The following is a 14,332-nucleotide window of genomic DNA, read 5'->3' on the forward strand; positions in this document are numbered from 1 at the left end:
GGTTCAGGAAAAGCACAAAATGTAGTCTACCAATTACTGCTGCTTCTGGGTACAAGGTAGAGCTCTCTGAGTGTTCTTACAATGATGAAATTTCTGGAGTGGTTCATGCACAAAGTATTCCCTGATTAAAAACATACCCTTACTTGTGTTTGATTGCTTTTCTTAATGTCACCATACTGAAACATGCATTTGGCATTACCTGATAATGCAGAGGTGTGTCATTCTTCTCCCTGAAAATATGCCCTTATCATGGAGGCATGTGTTAATAATTATAGCATCTTACAATAAAGAGAAAGTATTACTGATGTAGAACTCAGTAGGTAGGAAGGAGAGACGCATGACCTAAAATAAATTCAAGGATGGGACTGATCAAGGTGGGCCCCAGGAGTAAGTGAGGGCCTCATGAAAGAGGCAGAACCAGAGGTGAGCTTAAATAGGCATTAGGATTAGACATAGAACCAAGGAGAGGTTTCAGACCAGTCTGAAAGGCAGCAAGCAGAGCAGACAGTCATGGCACAGAGCTCTGCATAGCAAGGGAGAGAGCGGCAGAGGGAACCATTATCCCCAGGCTCCCAGGCCCATCCTGCCTCCTCAGTATTCACAGAAGACAATGCTTTCATTAAGCTCTCAAAGGAAATATCAAAAACAAAGAAAAGTTTAAATACGATCTAAGTCAAAGTCCATGGTCTTCCTAGTAAGTTTTAAAAAGGAGAACTTGATAATGTACTTCCACACTGGAACTGTGAATGAGAAAAATGAGATTTCCCTATTGTCTCTAGCATTGACCCACAAATTCAGTAGGATGAATCTTGCTTCTTGTTTACTTAAAACAAAATAAAACCATGGGAACAATCTCTACTTGGTGAAGTTGAGAATTAAAAAAAAAAAAAAAAAACCAACTTGATTACAAATAACATTAGTTCTAAGGAGGGCCCTGAATCATATTTTTCAAACTGCTAAGAATATTACTACTTATCCCCCTTTGGGTTCCAATATGGCATGATATGTAATATCATTAATAATATACACATTATATATGTTATTCCCATTTTTCCTTCAGATAACCAGAGTAGGTGGATGGATATCGCTATCTTTTTACAGACTGAGGCCTAGAGAGGTAAAATTATTTTTCAGAAATCCTACAGACTGCCAGTGACAGAAGTCAGAGTCCAACTCAGTCTCTGATGCCAAATCCTTTGAAGGTCACCACCTGCAAAGTGCTTTCACTCCGCTGCCTTCTTAGATCTCATAATAGCTCAGCCAGTGAAGCTTTGGCTAACGAAGCAAATTTTAAAGCAAAGAGGACACACTAAAAGCAAATGCAAATGTTGTTTTAAAATCTAGACTGCTCTGCTCTGTGGAAATGGCCAACCAAAAGGCTTGACGTTTTTCAGATTGAAGTCTTCAACAGACCTGGCATTTCACGTGGCCCAGCCCTGAATCCTCAATCAGCATCACCACGAATCCTAACGGATAATTTTGCTTCACTGTCCTTTAAGCCTGTCTCAAGCTATTCCTTCTCTACCACAACTGCTTTCCTCAAACACGCAGTGGCTTTTTCAGACTTGTCCCTGTCTCAAGGGTTTGACACCTGTCATTCGCTCTGCATTCACCCTTTCTCCAAATGTCCATGTACCTGGGTTTGACCTATATTTGCGTCCCAACTCAAACACTACTTCCTCAAAGAGGCCTACTGGGAATGCCCTGTCACAGGCCGCCCCCTCCCGCCACCCTCTGTTTCATTTGTTCTCTAGTGTGTACCACTACCTGAGATTCTTATTAATTGGACATACAGCCTCCACATGAGCACAACTTAAAGGAAGAAAGAATCAAGGTTAACGCAATACATAAACCAGATGCCACACATATCATAAACAAACATACCCTGAAGGAAATAAAGTTAAAATAATGGAAGAGACCAAATATTGGTAATATTGCTAGTGCATGTATAGTACACAGTAAGAAGCACTCAAAGGCAATACACACAAAAAACGTCCTCCGAACAACAAAACACCAATCTCTTCTTCCTGCTGTTTAACATTTAACACTCTTTCCTCCACCAATATTGTCCATAGCAAATTTTAACGTTTCTAAAAGGAATAACTTTTAACTGTCGCTACAAATTATTTATCTCCTGTATAGCCCCCTCTACGAAGTAGGAAAACTGTTAACTAAGCTGTCCAACACAAAGTGTATGAGGACCGCCTGTCCAACATCCCCCTCCAGAAAACTTGGATCGGTCTTTCCAACAGACTCCTCAGGGTCACCTTCCAGAGTGCCTTATCGTTAGAAGGTTCTCTCAGCCATCAGTCGTAATGACCTTTCGCAGGCCCCTCGTTTCCATCTGTTAACACATGAGCTGAAACTCAGAATCTGCTCCTTCCCCAGCATGTTATGCTAATGCAGATCAATGTTTTAACAAAAGTGGTAAGTTTATGATTTTAAAATATAAAGGATGACTTCCAGCTTTGACAAAATGACCGATTTTCTAGAGACGGCCCTCTACAATGCCAACCTTGTGCACGACTGGAAAACACATTCAAGTGTGACTGTTTCCAAGGAGAGCGTGTGAATGCTTACTGCAGGGTATTTTCTGATCACTGTGCCTGCCCTCCCCTTGAGACCACCCTCAAATTGTATTCACATGTACAAAATCTCTCTTCTCTACCACAATTGCTTTCCTCAAACACGCAGTGGCTTTTTCAGACTTGTCCCTGTCTCAAGGGTTTTTATGCTCTACAGCCTACCTCTTCTCAGAGTAGCTGCCATCAGCTTTATTTCAGAGGTTTGGGGATTCCAAACAAGATAAGCAAAGCCAGATAATACCTACACAACATAAACTCATAACCTCATACTCATAGGTCTGTGTTTGGAGAAAATTATATACTGAATAACAATATAAACAATAAATAAATCTGAAGATTTAAGGAGTACTTTTGTTAAGAGATAGAACTAGGAATGTCAAAGTTGGAAGATTTTTATCCCCATGAAAAGAATATACCAGTTATTTCAAAACAAATATGTAAAAAATTGACAATACTGTGCTGACAATATACAAATCTGTCAAATGTACAATCCAGAGTAAAAACAAACACTCTTAAAAAAAAAAAAAAAAAAAACCACCTGTGTAGCCCTGCTGAGATGGCTCAACTGTTTGGAATGTTGTCCCATACACCAAAAGGTCGCAGGTTCAATTCTCGGTCAGGGCACATACCTAGGCTGCAGATTCCATCCCCAGGCAGCACATGCAGGAGACAACCAATCGATGTTTCTCTCTCTTTCCCCACCCCACCTCCTTCCTCTCTCCAAATCAATCAATCAATCAATCAATCAATCAATCCTCGGATGAGGATTTTAGAAAAAGAATTTCATGAAAAAAATCAATAAGTAAATCACCAAAATCTAATATGATGGGGGACATAGACATAAGAGGTAGTTAGGGAAAATAATAATCCCATCTAAGAAAAGAATACTGCTTATTGAAACTATTTAAAATACTTTGCTATAATAAGCAGGAAATGGCCCTTAACCTCTACCAAAATCCAATGGCTGCCCATTACCCTCAGGACATAATCCCAAAGTCCTCTCCATCCTTTCTTCCAATCATCCTCTAGACACAAATATCTTGATCAAGTAAAATATCTGTGTGTCATCTATCTAACATTATGGATGAATTTCTACTTTAAGTTCTCTTTCATACATGGCGAATCTCTGGATCCAACATCCATTTCACTTCTCCTGGTAGAAGCAAGCCAGTGTTGTTGAAAGAAAATATCCTTTCTCCACTGGCTATGGTTTAGTGGGACCAGCAGTCAAGCTGCTCTGCATGGGCATTTTACCCAAGTTGAACAATTTGAACATTTGTTCATGGATGTTTAATCTCAAACTGAAAATGGTTGGCATAGATTCATCCTCCAGGGGGTGCTTGACAGAGATGGTGCATCAACTCCCCTCCATCCAGCAGCCTGGAGCTGCCCAGTCTCTTTCTGTTCCCATTTTTCAGGTGTCCCTCAGATTCTATTAAGCTAACCTATGATCCCATTGTTTGCTCTTAACACATTTACTTATTTTTTATTTGAAGTAGATTCAAGGTAGATTTTCTGCTGCTTGCAACCAAAGTATCTAAAACTCACAGGCTTACCTAGGTCATCTTGTACCTTGGTACAAAAACCCAGCCCTGATTATTTTCAAGCCTCTCAAAGCTACTAACCCAACACCATGACCATCCCTTCTCAAAATTGTGTCAGTCCTACCATGTACTCTTACTTTTCATTTGCCCTGCCTTTCCAAATAAAATACAAAAGCATAACTCTGTTAGACAGTCCATTGACTTGTGACTTTCCAGCACTGAATTTGCTACCTAGATGGCAATGAAAGGTTTGTTGTTGTTTTTTTTAATTTCCCTTTATTAACAAGATAGGAAGAGTTGACCCATTTCACAGGTGATCACATCAAGGCTGAAAAGCGATTACTTTACCCAAGGGCACACATGCACAGCTACTAAATGAACAAACCCCTCAAAAACCTAAATTCCCAACCACTATAAGGATAATACTTGATGGGGGAAAGGGGTGGGGTGGGGAGGGCTGAAAGTAATTGCACCTGGGGAATTTTTATTTTGTTGACTGGCCATTAATAACCAAAACGATATCACCTCTTGGGTCTGGTTATGAAACTCTGCCTATTTGAATGCCCATGAATCCCATCTTAGAAACTGTTTAGAGTTAAATGCAATGGTCCATTACTTCAGTTAAACAAAAATGAAAATTAAAAAAACAACAACAACAAAAAAAAACACCCTGGCCTCTTTGAGAGAGAGAGAGAGAGAGAGAGAGAGAGAGACAGTCTGCTGCCTAAATCATGCACACCCTGTTCTCAGAGTGTGGGGCTGAGTTATCAGCTGCTCTGACAAGGCCATGGTGGAGTCAGAGAGGCAGAAGAGCAGGGAGGAAAGAACCCAGAAGCCAGGGATTAAAAACTACTGCAAGTAGATAATTCGCATCTCATCATTTGGATTTGGGTACCTTAAAAATAACTCACATCTGGTTTTAGTTAAGCTCCCTGTTTTGTCTAATAAACAAGTGCCAAAATGTCAGGAATTTTGACTTTTGGCTTTTTAAAAATTAGGTACATAAATGTATTTTTCAAGTCACACAAGTCGAGTTAGTTTGGCGAATGGACACCTAATTCACTGAACTAACACACCAAGTGACTTCATCTCCTCAGACCCATTTCCTTAACAAAATGGAGAAATATTTTTTTAGTTACCTCAGAAGATTACTATGAGACTCAAAAGAAAGCATTTGATGTGGGAAAGATTTACACTCATGAGAACAAATATACCCAGAAGAGTCAGAGAAGGTCCATCTAAATTGACATTTACCCAAGTTTGTCTAACATGCCATAAACTGCAGCATCAGTTACAAGTCATTACAGTCACCAAAATAGAAACACAGTCCCCATATCGCCTGGTGATATCACCCACCAGACATCATGAGGACTGATATAAGCTTTCATTTAGCATAGACACTGTGAATACTACCAAGCCTTTAAATTCAATTCTTCATTAATAATTGTTCAGAATTTAAACTCAACACCTACAATAACCCCCTGAGGCTCAGGGACTACAGTGTGAGACTGTAAAAGCCAGGTAAGAGGTGTACAATGGGCAGACAAATCTGACTTCACCTACGAACTACTCCTCCTCGATTGAACCCGCACCCAGTTGCCCTATAATCCTCAAGACTGAGGAATGACCAAAAGAAATAGAGCAATTGTAATCATACAGAAACTCCATTTCTTTAACATGACCCTTTCTCCTTTCTGCCCGTCCACTCCCTTCCTTAATCAGTAAGCCATTGAGACATCAGATTCTGGTCAGCCTCAAACTGTCTTAAGAACAAAGTCTTGGGTACATCTTGACTTCAATTGTGTTTCAGCCCCAGGCCCATGAAAGCTGAACTACCCTACAGACCACGCACTCATTATGCCAGACAGAACAACACCATGGCTGACATCAAGACCCAATACAATGATCAACTACTCCCCGCCCTGGCTCCAACCAATCAGTATAGCCCATGACCCCAACTAATTTAGCCAAAATGATTAATGATTTTCCCCTATATAACCCATACCCTGGAAGCCATCTGAGGAGCCAGGTCTTTGAGCAGAAGCTCACCTGTGACTTCAGACATGGCACCATTTCCTTAAAAATAAACTTCTACTTTCTTAGTTGGAAAAAAAAAAAAAAAGTTGTTCATGCTTGGTAAACTTGTACTTCACAAAATAACTCTACTGAAATGAAACTCGAATTAGCTCCCCTACCCCACCCCCCAAAAAATGAAGCTATGACTTCATGCTTTTAGGCAATTTCTACAGAGAGGCAATTTCAAAGTACGTGCTGTAGAAAGCTAATTCGTACTGGTTGTTTTGTAGGATAGGAGGTGGTGTACAGAAAGTACAGATTCTAGAGGAGATTCTCTGGTCAAGTAAGTTTGAGTAACACTGTGTTAAGCAAAACTAAATATGTTCCTTAAATAGGCTCCTGCTCAGAGCCTTTAACATGTTATACATTTCAAATTCCTAGGAAGGTATGGGAATAAAAAGCATTTCCCAAACTTATTTGTAATGGACAAATATTTCACGGGAAACACACTAATAATGTGGCAGAAGGTATTTAAAGATAAAAATACATGGAGCAGAAATTTCTTCAAAACATACCACCTGTAGAGAGGTCATTGTCCATAAACAGTGGTGTGGGGAGTCCCACCACTGACCCGGTGTCCCACGTTCTCTAGTCCAGGAGTCCCAGAGCCCTTGAACAATCTTGATAATTTAGAAGACACTCCCATGGGTACAGAATGCAACTTATTTAAGCTAAACAGTCAACTGGCAAAGAAATAAGGGCAGAAGGGAGAAAGAAGAAAAAAAAAAAAAGAATCATAGACACCCCCTTTTTCTACTAATGCTTATGAACAAACACCCAACTTGCTTTCTTTTTTTTTCTTCAGTAAATGTAGCCTGATGATAAGTCACCTCAGGGCATATTATTAGAATGAATCAAACATCAGTCTTCAGAAAATTCACCATGTGACTCTATCCACAGGTCAGCAGGCAGATATTCAATGATTTTTAAAGAAGGTGGGCAATTCTAAAAACAAAGTGCCTTCTCTGAAAATGTTAAAAGTGAATTGGTAGTAAAGTCAACCCATTGTTTTATATTGAGTAATGTAAATACCTGCAATGGTTATTTCAGGACAAAAATTGATTTGTTAATGTTAATATGGACCAACAAATAAACACATCCCCTAACTGTTATATCTCCTGATTTAATGGTGTCTGCCATCATGAATTCAAATTCCATCATGGGCCATGCAGATAACCTTAGTGAGTAAAATAGGCAGGGCCTAAGAAAATGGGGGCTTGTGGGGACTAAGGGGGAACTTGAAGGTACAAGCCAAGCCTTGAGGCATTCGTGCTCAATTCAGTTAAAACACAGTGCTTCCCTCCCTCAACAAGTCCCCTCAAAAAAGAAAAAAAGAGAACAGAATAGGTAAGGTACAAATTCTGCCCACAGGATGCTAGTTTAAGACTGAGGGAGAGCCACCATCCTTAAGAGGGTTTGAACCTACTTTTCCACAAAATGCCTGAAGAGCACATTAAATTTACAAATCGCCAAGGTGAGTAGAGTGTCACCCAAATGTGTCAAATACATTTGCTTATAGTGAATGAATATTTGCAAGGTGTATGTACAAACATAATGGCTTTCAACACTGTATAACTGAGTTGAATGACTGCTCAATGACCTTGAGCAAGGCATGTCAGCTCTCTGAGCCCCAATTTCCTCATCTATAAAATGAAAATGATTATGCCAGCCTGATCCTTTAAGAAGTAGTGAAGATTACACAGGAATACATTTGTCACACTGTTAGCACATAGCAGGCACTCCATTAAATAGTAGTTAATCATTGTTTTTACAAGGTATATTTCAGTTACTACTATAAGTGATGTTTAGAACAATTCAGGTGAGGGCACAGTGAATTTCACAGGCAAACTGTTAGGTAAATGATGCTGATAACTCCCTTGGAAAGAGCTCCTCATTGTGTGACCAATCTCAGCCTCTTTCCAGAATTCATGAAGTAAATTATGGTGCCATCTCATGGAAATGCCAAGAGGAGATTTAAAAAAGAAACACCTCATATGTTCAAATTTGAACAAAAGCTTACAAACATTTAGCATCAATTCTGTAAAATAAATACTCAAATCAAAAGTACAAATCCAAAAACAAAGAACACAATGTGTCCAGTCATTTGCCCTCCACAATTCACACCCATTAAAGGTTACCAGTCTCACCCCGTCTTCCGGCAGACAGTGTGTATTCTTGACCTTTTAAAGATACTGAATGCTCACCACTATAGAAAATTTAAATTCCAACTTGTTGGGTCTTTTTTTTTTAATCCCTGAAGAAACTGGACTGGGAAGAGGAAAAATTATGAAGAATACCCAGGTGCTTCCTACCTAATTAAAAGAGAAGTTTACAGCTGCTCGGTCGTGAATCACCCCTGCGGGTTACCCACATGTGTCCTTCAAGAGGCACGTAGCTCCATCAAGAGCCATATCCCATATGCTTTCCTGAAAATTGCCTTCTCTTAGCTTGGTAAAATGATGACTATCAGGTAACTAATGGTATTTTCTGCTTCCTGTCTTTCCTCCCTATGGACATCCCAGTTCATTTGCGTTTCCTTAATTCTAAAAATAATTAAGCAACCTGGAAGGAAGAGGCTGAGAGCTTAGTAAATCAAGCTTTGATTTATATTGAATCAAAGTGTGCTGTCGGTGGGGAAAAAAAGCTATTTGTAAAATTATGTATACGTTACCATTTGCCTCAAATATATGATGCAATATGTATTATACACACATACAGCCTCTAGAAAAACCCACTGATAAAGGTGAGGGGAAGACAGCTGATTGTGGTGGGAACTACTTCCTTTTTATCTTTTCATTTAATACCCTTTTTATCTTCTGAAAATTATATACCTAATAAATACATTAATGGCCCTAAAAATTTATCTTTGACTTTAAAAATTTATCTGGACTGCCAAGTGTTTTCTTACATTTCAAATTACTAATGTCAAAAATGTTTAAACTAATCTTTTTTATTTCATAAACTTATCCAAAGATTTTTCTATATACAAATTAAAAAACAGCTAGAAAGATATATATATCAGACCACTAACCCTAATGATGAGGAGTTACCTGGGTCTAGAGGTTTTGTTTTTTTCTCTAGCCTTCTGCAATGTTACCACTTTTAAAATTGAAAAATAAAAAGCTACACAGAGGAACAACAATGAGAGATACCACTACACATCTACTAGAACGGCCAGAATCCAGAACAGTGACAACCCCAGACTCATTACAAGTAAATTCCTATACTGAAAGCATTTGTATTAAATGCCCAGAAAGACACATGCAATTTAAACAGAAACTTAAACAATTATATCAGGGTAATTTTCTGTAATCTTTTTTTTAACTGAATTTATTAGGGTTACATTGGTTAATAAAATGATATAGGTTCCAGATGTACAATTCTGTAATATATTAGCTGTATATTGTATTGTGTGTTCTCCACCCCAAGTCAAGTCAATTTTCTGCACTCTTCAATTTTGCTTATCTTGATTAAAAATCTGGGGCTGTAAACGTTCCTTGCTCATTGCTCCCTTTTGAGGATCTATGAAAATATCTAGCTCCACAACATTCTTCCACTAATCTGTTTTAGCTATGAATGAGTTGTTCTCATTCTAATGTTTGGTGGCTAAACATATCAGCTTATATTTAATTGCTTAAAATCAGAATATTTAATATATTCTCTTCAAATTGTTCCACCTACAAATAAATATAAGGAGAATGCTTGTAAAAAGTGTTGAAGTGTTAAATTGTATCACAGGGAGATCTGTTTTTCTTGAGGAAGAATAATGTTCTTCATTTTCCAAAACAATAAGAGAAAACAAAACGAAAACTACCAGAAAGGATACCTGAGTCCCATATTACTCTGGCAGACAGTTGAGTGTCTACTGGGGCCTTCACTGCACAGGAGATCAGGTAATAAGATGAACACCGACTGCGAAGACTATCAGTTTTCATGACCCTTGTTCAACAGAATTTCGTCAGCTTTTCCTTTGGAGAAGAGTGAATTAATTTGATTGAATTTCAAGTAGATTTTTTTTTCATCCCAGGAGATAAAACGCTGACTTCTCATTCTGAAATTATATATGTAATAAAAACCTGATTTTCCATTTCTTAACCCCCAAAATGCTTATACAAGACAAGACATCCAGGAGGTAACTTGCATATACTCCCATTCATTCATTTTCATTTTCATTCTCTCTCTCTCTCTCTCTCTCTTCCCTCTCCCCTCTCTTCTCTTCGCTGTCTCTCCCCTGCCATTCCCTCCATGTTTTTTTTTTTCATTGTGTCAACTTAGAAAATGCTCCCTGCTCTCTAGAGAGAATAAACTTAATTATTTTCTAAAGAAGAAAATGCAATTTCCCCTAATGTTTGGCTTTGTTAACAATGACCATTAAATACTGCTAGAATAATTTTCCCCATACCCACTCCTGGCCTCCTCCCTAAAATCCAGCTGCTGCTTTGTATATCAAAATTCTACTTCTTAGACAAATATCCCAGACCTTCAATCACTGTGCCCCTTTTAACTTTCTCCAGTTGTATCCCATTGGTCATCATCCTGGAAATTCAGTATCTAAGTGGTCACCTGGCCCAACTTCGCATCCAATCTTTGAGTCCACTCTAAATTTCTGCTTGGAATGACCCAGCCTGGGCTTGGAAAGTTCAGCTATCAGTGAAAGAACCACATTTCTAGGTGATCACATCTCATGGTAGGGCGCTTTGCATGTCACCAATTATTCCCCATAATTCTGTTTACATCTCTTAGGGCCACAGAGAACAAACTGAACTTCATTTACACATGTTGGCTCTTCACCCAGTTAATATTAACCCTCCACCCAACTCCATTCTGCTGTGTTATTTTCTTCTAACTAAGTATTTCAGACCGTGCCCTTCGTTTCTCTAAGACCTCTGTGATAGTCATTAACGACAGTGATATTCAAGAACAAGAGGTTCTACATTGACTTTCTTTTTAGTTTTAAGCAGTACATAACAAAACATGTTGGATCTTCAATCATATTGTCAGTCACATACAAACACCATATGAATTTCTAATCCTGAATCATCTCTTCTTAAGGCTATACTACCTAGGTCAGGTGAAACCCTAAATCTCTGTTCTCCTAGATTCAAGCACTTCAAGCCACTCCATATATATAAGCTTCATTCGCTCCTGGAACTTAAAAATATTTTTAAAACAAGACTGTGTAATTAATTTTAGTTCATTTTGCCTCTTCTTAAAGAGATTCTTAACAACATGTATTCAATTTCACATTTCAGAACAAAATGAAAATTAACATTAAATCGAATCATCACCCCCATGACACACAAGTTTTAATTTATAATTACATTTACTAAGAACAAAATAGAATTGGGCTGCAATTTTACACTTTTAATCTACTCCACTGCCAAATGAAGTTCAGTACAGCTTATAATTGCACAGAAAATGCAAACATATTTCTCTGACTTTTATTAACATTTCAGCCCACTGCAGAATTACTTAACATGGTTATGACAAATTGGAAAAGCCCAAATACATGACTCTTGCTCAAGCCAATGTGCAATCAGAAAATATTTGATGTGACCTGGCTGGTGGCTCAGTGCATTGAATACTGGCCTGCGAACCAAAGGGTTGCTGGTTCAATTCCCAGTCAGGGCACATGCCCGGATTGTGCGCCAGATCCCCAGTTGCAGGCATGCAAGGGGCAACCACACATTGATGTTTCTCTCCCTTTCTTCCTCCCTCCCTTTCTCTAAAAATAAATAAATAAAATCTTAAAAAAAAAAATTTGATATGAAAGACAATCTTCATAAGTCATTCTGTATTTTAGCAGCGACTTAACATTTTTCTTAAAAACTTTCCCACCATCTTGGAATAATCTCCAATCAACACAGAAACTCTTATTTCTCTTGTAATCTTCCTCAAGGAGTAATCAGTCCACGCAATCAATCAAAGAAAAATCAATCAAAATAATTGGTAATTGGCTACAACCTACTAATAAAAGTTAATGGAGCAAAAAAGAAAATCAGAATTGATTTGGAAAATCAGTAAAAAGAAAATCAGAAAATCTCTTTAGATTTGGCTTCGGATGACAGAAGAAATAATAACAAAAGCATATTAAATGTGTTTCCCATGTACTGACCACATTTTACATGGTCTGTATGCATCACCTCACTTAATCTTCAAAACCTTCTAAGAAAATGGTACTATTACTTAGTCCCCTTTTACAGAAAATGAGACTGTAAGAGATAACAAGAATGCACAAGGTCACACAAAGAACCTTGACCTGAACTCGTGGACTATCCTCTATGGAAAAGAGGTGAAACCTGGTGTACTGAGTTGAATAGTGTCCCTATCCCCCTAAAATTCATGTCTACCTGGAGCCCCAGGTGACCTTATTTAGAAATAGGATCTTTGCAGACACTCTTCATTAAGATGATCACACTGGATTAGGGTCAGCCCTAAACCCAACATGACTGTTTTCCTTATTAGATGAGAGAAGTCACTCAGAGGCCCAGAGGGAAGACAGCCATGTGCAGAGAGAGGCATAACAGGCATGATGAGGCTGCAGACCAAGGAATGCCAAGGACTGCCAGCAACCAACAGAAGCCAGGAAGAGATAAGAAAGGTTCTTTACCAGGGCCTTCAGGGGAAACATGGCCCAGGCGGGCGGACACCTTGGCCTCAGTCTTGCACCTCCCAGAACTGTGAAAAACTAAAGTTATATTGTTTTAAGCCACCTAGTTTGCAGTACTTTGTTATGCTAATCCTAGGAAACCAATACACCTGGGAAGAGCATGGAATAATTAGACGTAACATTACAGCCTGAAGAAAGTCTGTAAACAACAAGACAGTATTAGCAACTAACAAGTCAGAAGATGACCAGGTTAGTATCAAATACCCACTGGTGTATTCCCAGCCCCTTCGAACAGTCATTAGAAGCCCCAGTTTGCAAATATGTATATGATGAGATCTGGTCGCAGTTCACTTAATAGTAAAACATACATTTTTTTCTTCATAGCAGGGACATCTGGTTATGTGGAACACAGGAGATTCACAACGGAAGAGATTTGCAAAAATACAGCCTCCCTGAGGGCTGAGAAGCAATTAGATAAAATTTGATTATTCCATACCAGTCTGCAAACTTGAGTTTAAGATCCCAGGTCCATGTGTCCCAGGAAAAAGATCTCTAATTCTTCAATGCAAGACCTATGCATTCCATTTATATCCATCCTCCAACCCATGCATGCAATGGTCAAGTCTGCATTCAATACACATCATAAACCATACACATGATAAAGAGCTTACTAGGTGCCCGGTATTTGCCTGTCCATAAGAGATACAGTAGTAATGATGACAAATATAGGCTTACCCTCTGGCAAGAATGAGACATTCAACAAGTTGTTTTAAGTGCAATGAGAATTACCCAGGGGAAGGATGTTGTGAGGGACAGATGAGGCTGGCCAGTCCTGTGCAGCTGCGCAGGCCGCGCATCGATCGCACAAGGGCACCTGCCCAAGGAACATGTTGGGATGAAGGTACAGCCCTCTCCCTGTGTCATTTTCTCATTACCACAAAGAAGCAATCTGAACTAGCATCAGCCCTGAAGCTATAAAGGACAGGGGACAGATATTGCAGGCAGCATTAATGAATTTGGATCTTGTATTAAGAGTAATAGGAAATAATTGAAGAGATTTTTAAGTATTAGACTCAGCTGTGGAGGGGAGCAAGGCAGTAATTTACCCAACATGATTTCATCACTTGTGTAATACTGAAATAATTCAAGGAAATGTATAAACAAATGAAGTTAAGACCATCTGTTAAAATGCCATTTTGGCTCTTGACAAATTAGCATGGATTTAAAATCCGATGCAACATGTAGCTTTTTTTCATTCTTTTAACTTAAGGAAAATTTAAATGGATTATTAATCAAATGCCCTTTCAATTAACTTAAGTAGGATTACAGGCCCTATTCAAACCTGCCTTCCCTTTCCATATACCAAGTCTTATGCTACTGAAGTTCTCAGATGAAAAAGGGCTGGTCTGCAGAAATGGGATCTGTTCTCCTCATCCAGGAGACTGTCAAGTTGAAAAATTAAACCTGTCACTTTAAGATATATGAGTCCTGCTTCAAGAATTTCTAGTATCAAATCA

At 38.7% G+C, this 14,332-nt stretch overlaps 1 protein-coding gene across 13 annotated transcripts in view; it reads right to left on the reverse strand.

Moving 5' to 3' along the window:
* MAGI1 (membrane associated guanylate kinase, WW and PDZ domain containing 1) overlaps positions 1-14,332 on the reverse strand; it is a 613,456-nt gene that overhangs the window by 489,084 nt on the left and 110,040 nt on the right. The gene's annotated exons all lie outside the window — the stretch shown is intronic.

Source organism: Pteronotus mesoamericanus, unplaced genomic scaffold (assembly GCF_021234165.1).
Source record: "Pteronotus mesoamericanus isolate MK-2021 breed Mesoamerican mustached bat unplaced genomic scaffold, CSHL_Meso_final scaffold_54, whole genome shotgun sequence".
Classification (NCBI taxonomy): domain Eukaryota; kingdom Metazoa; phylum Chordata; class Mammalia; order Chiroptera; family Mormoopidae; genus Pteronotus; species Pteronotus mesoamericanus.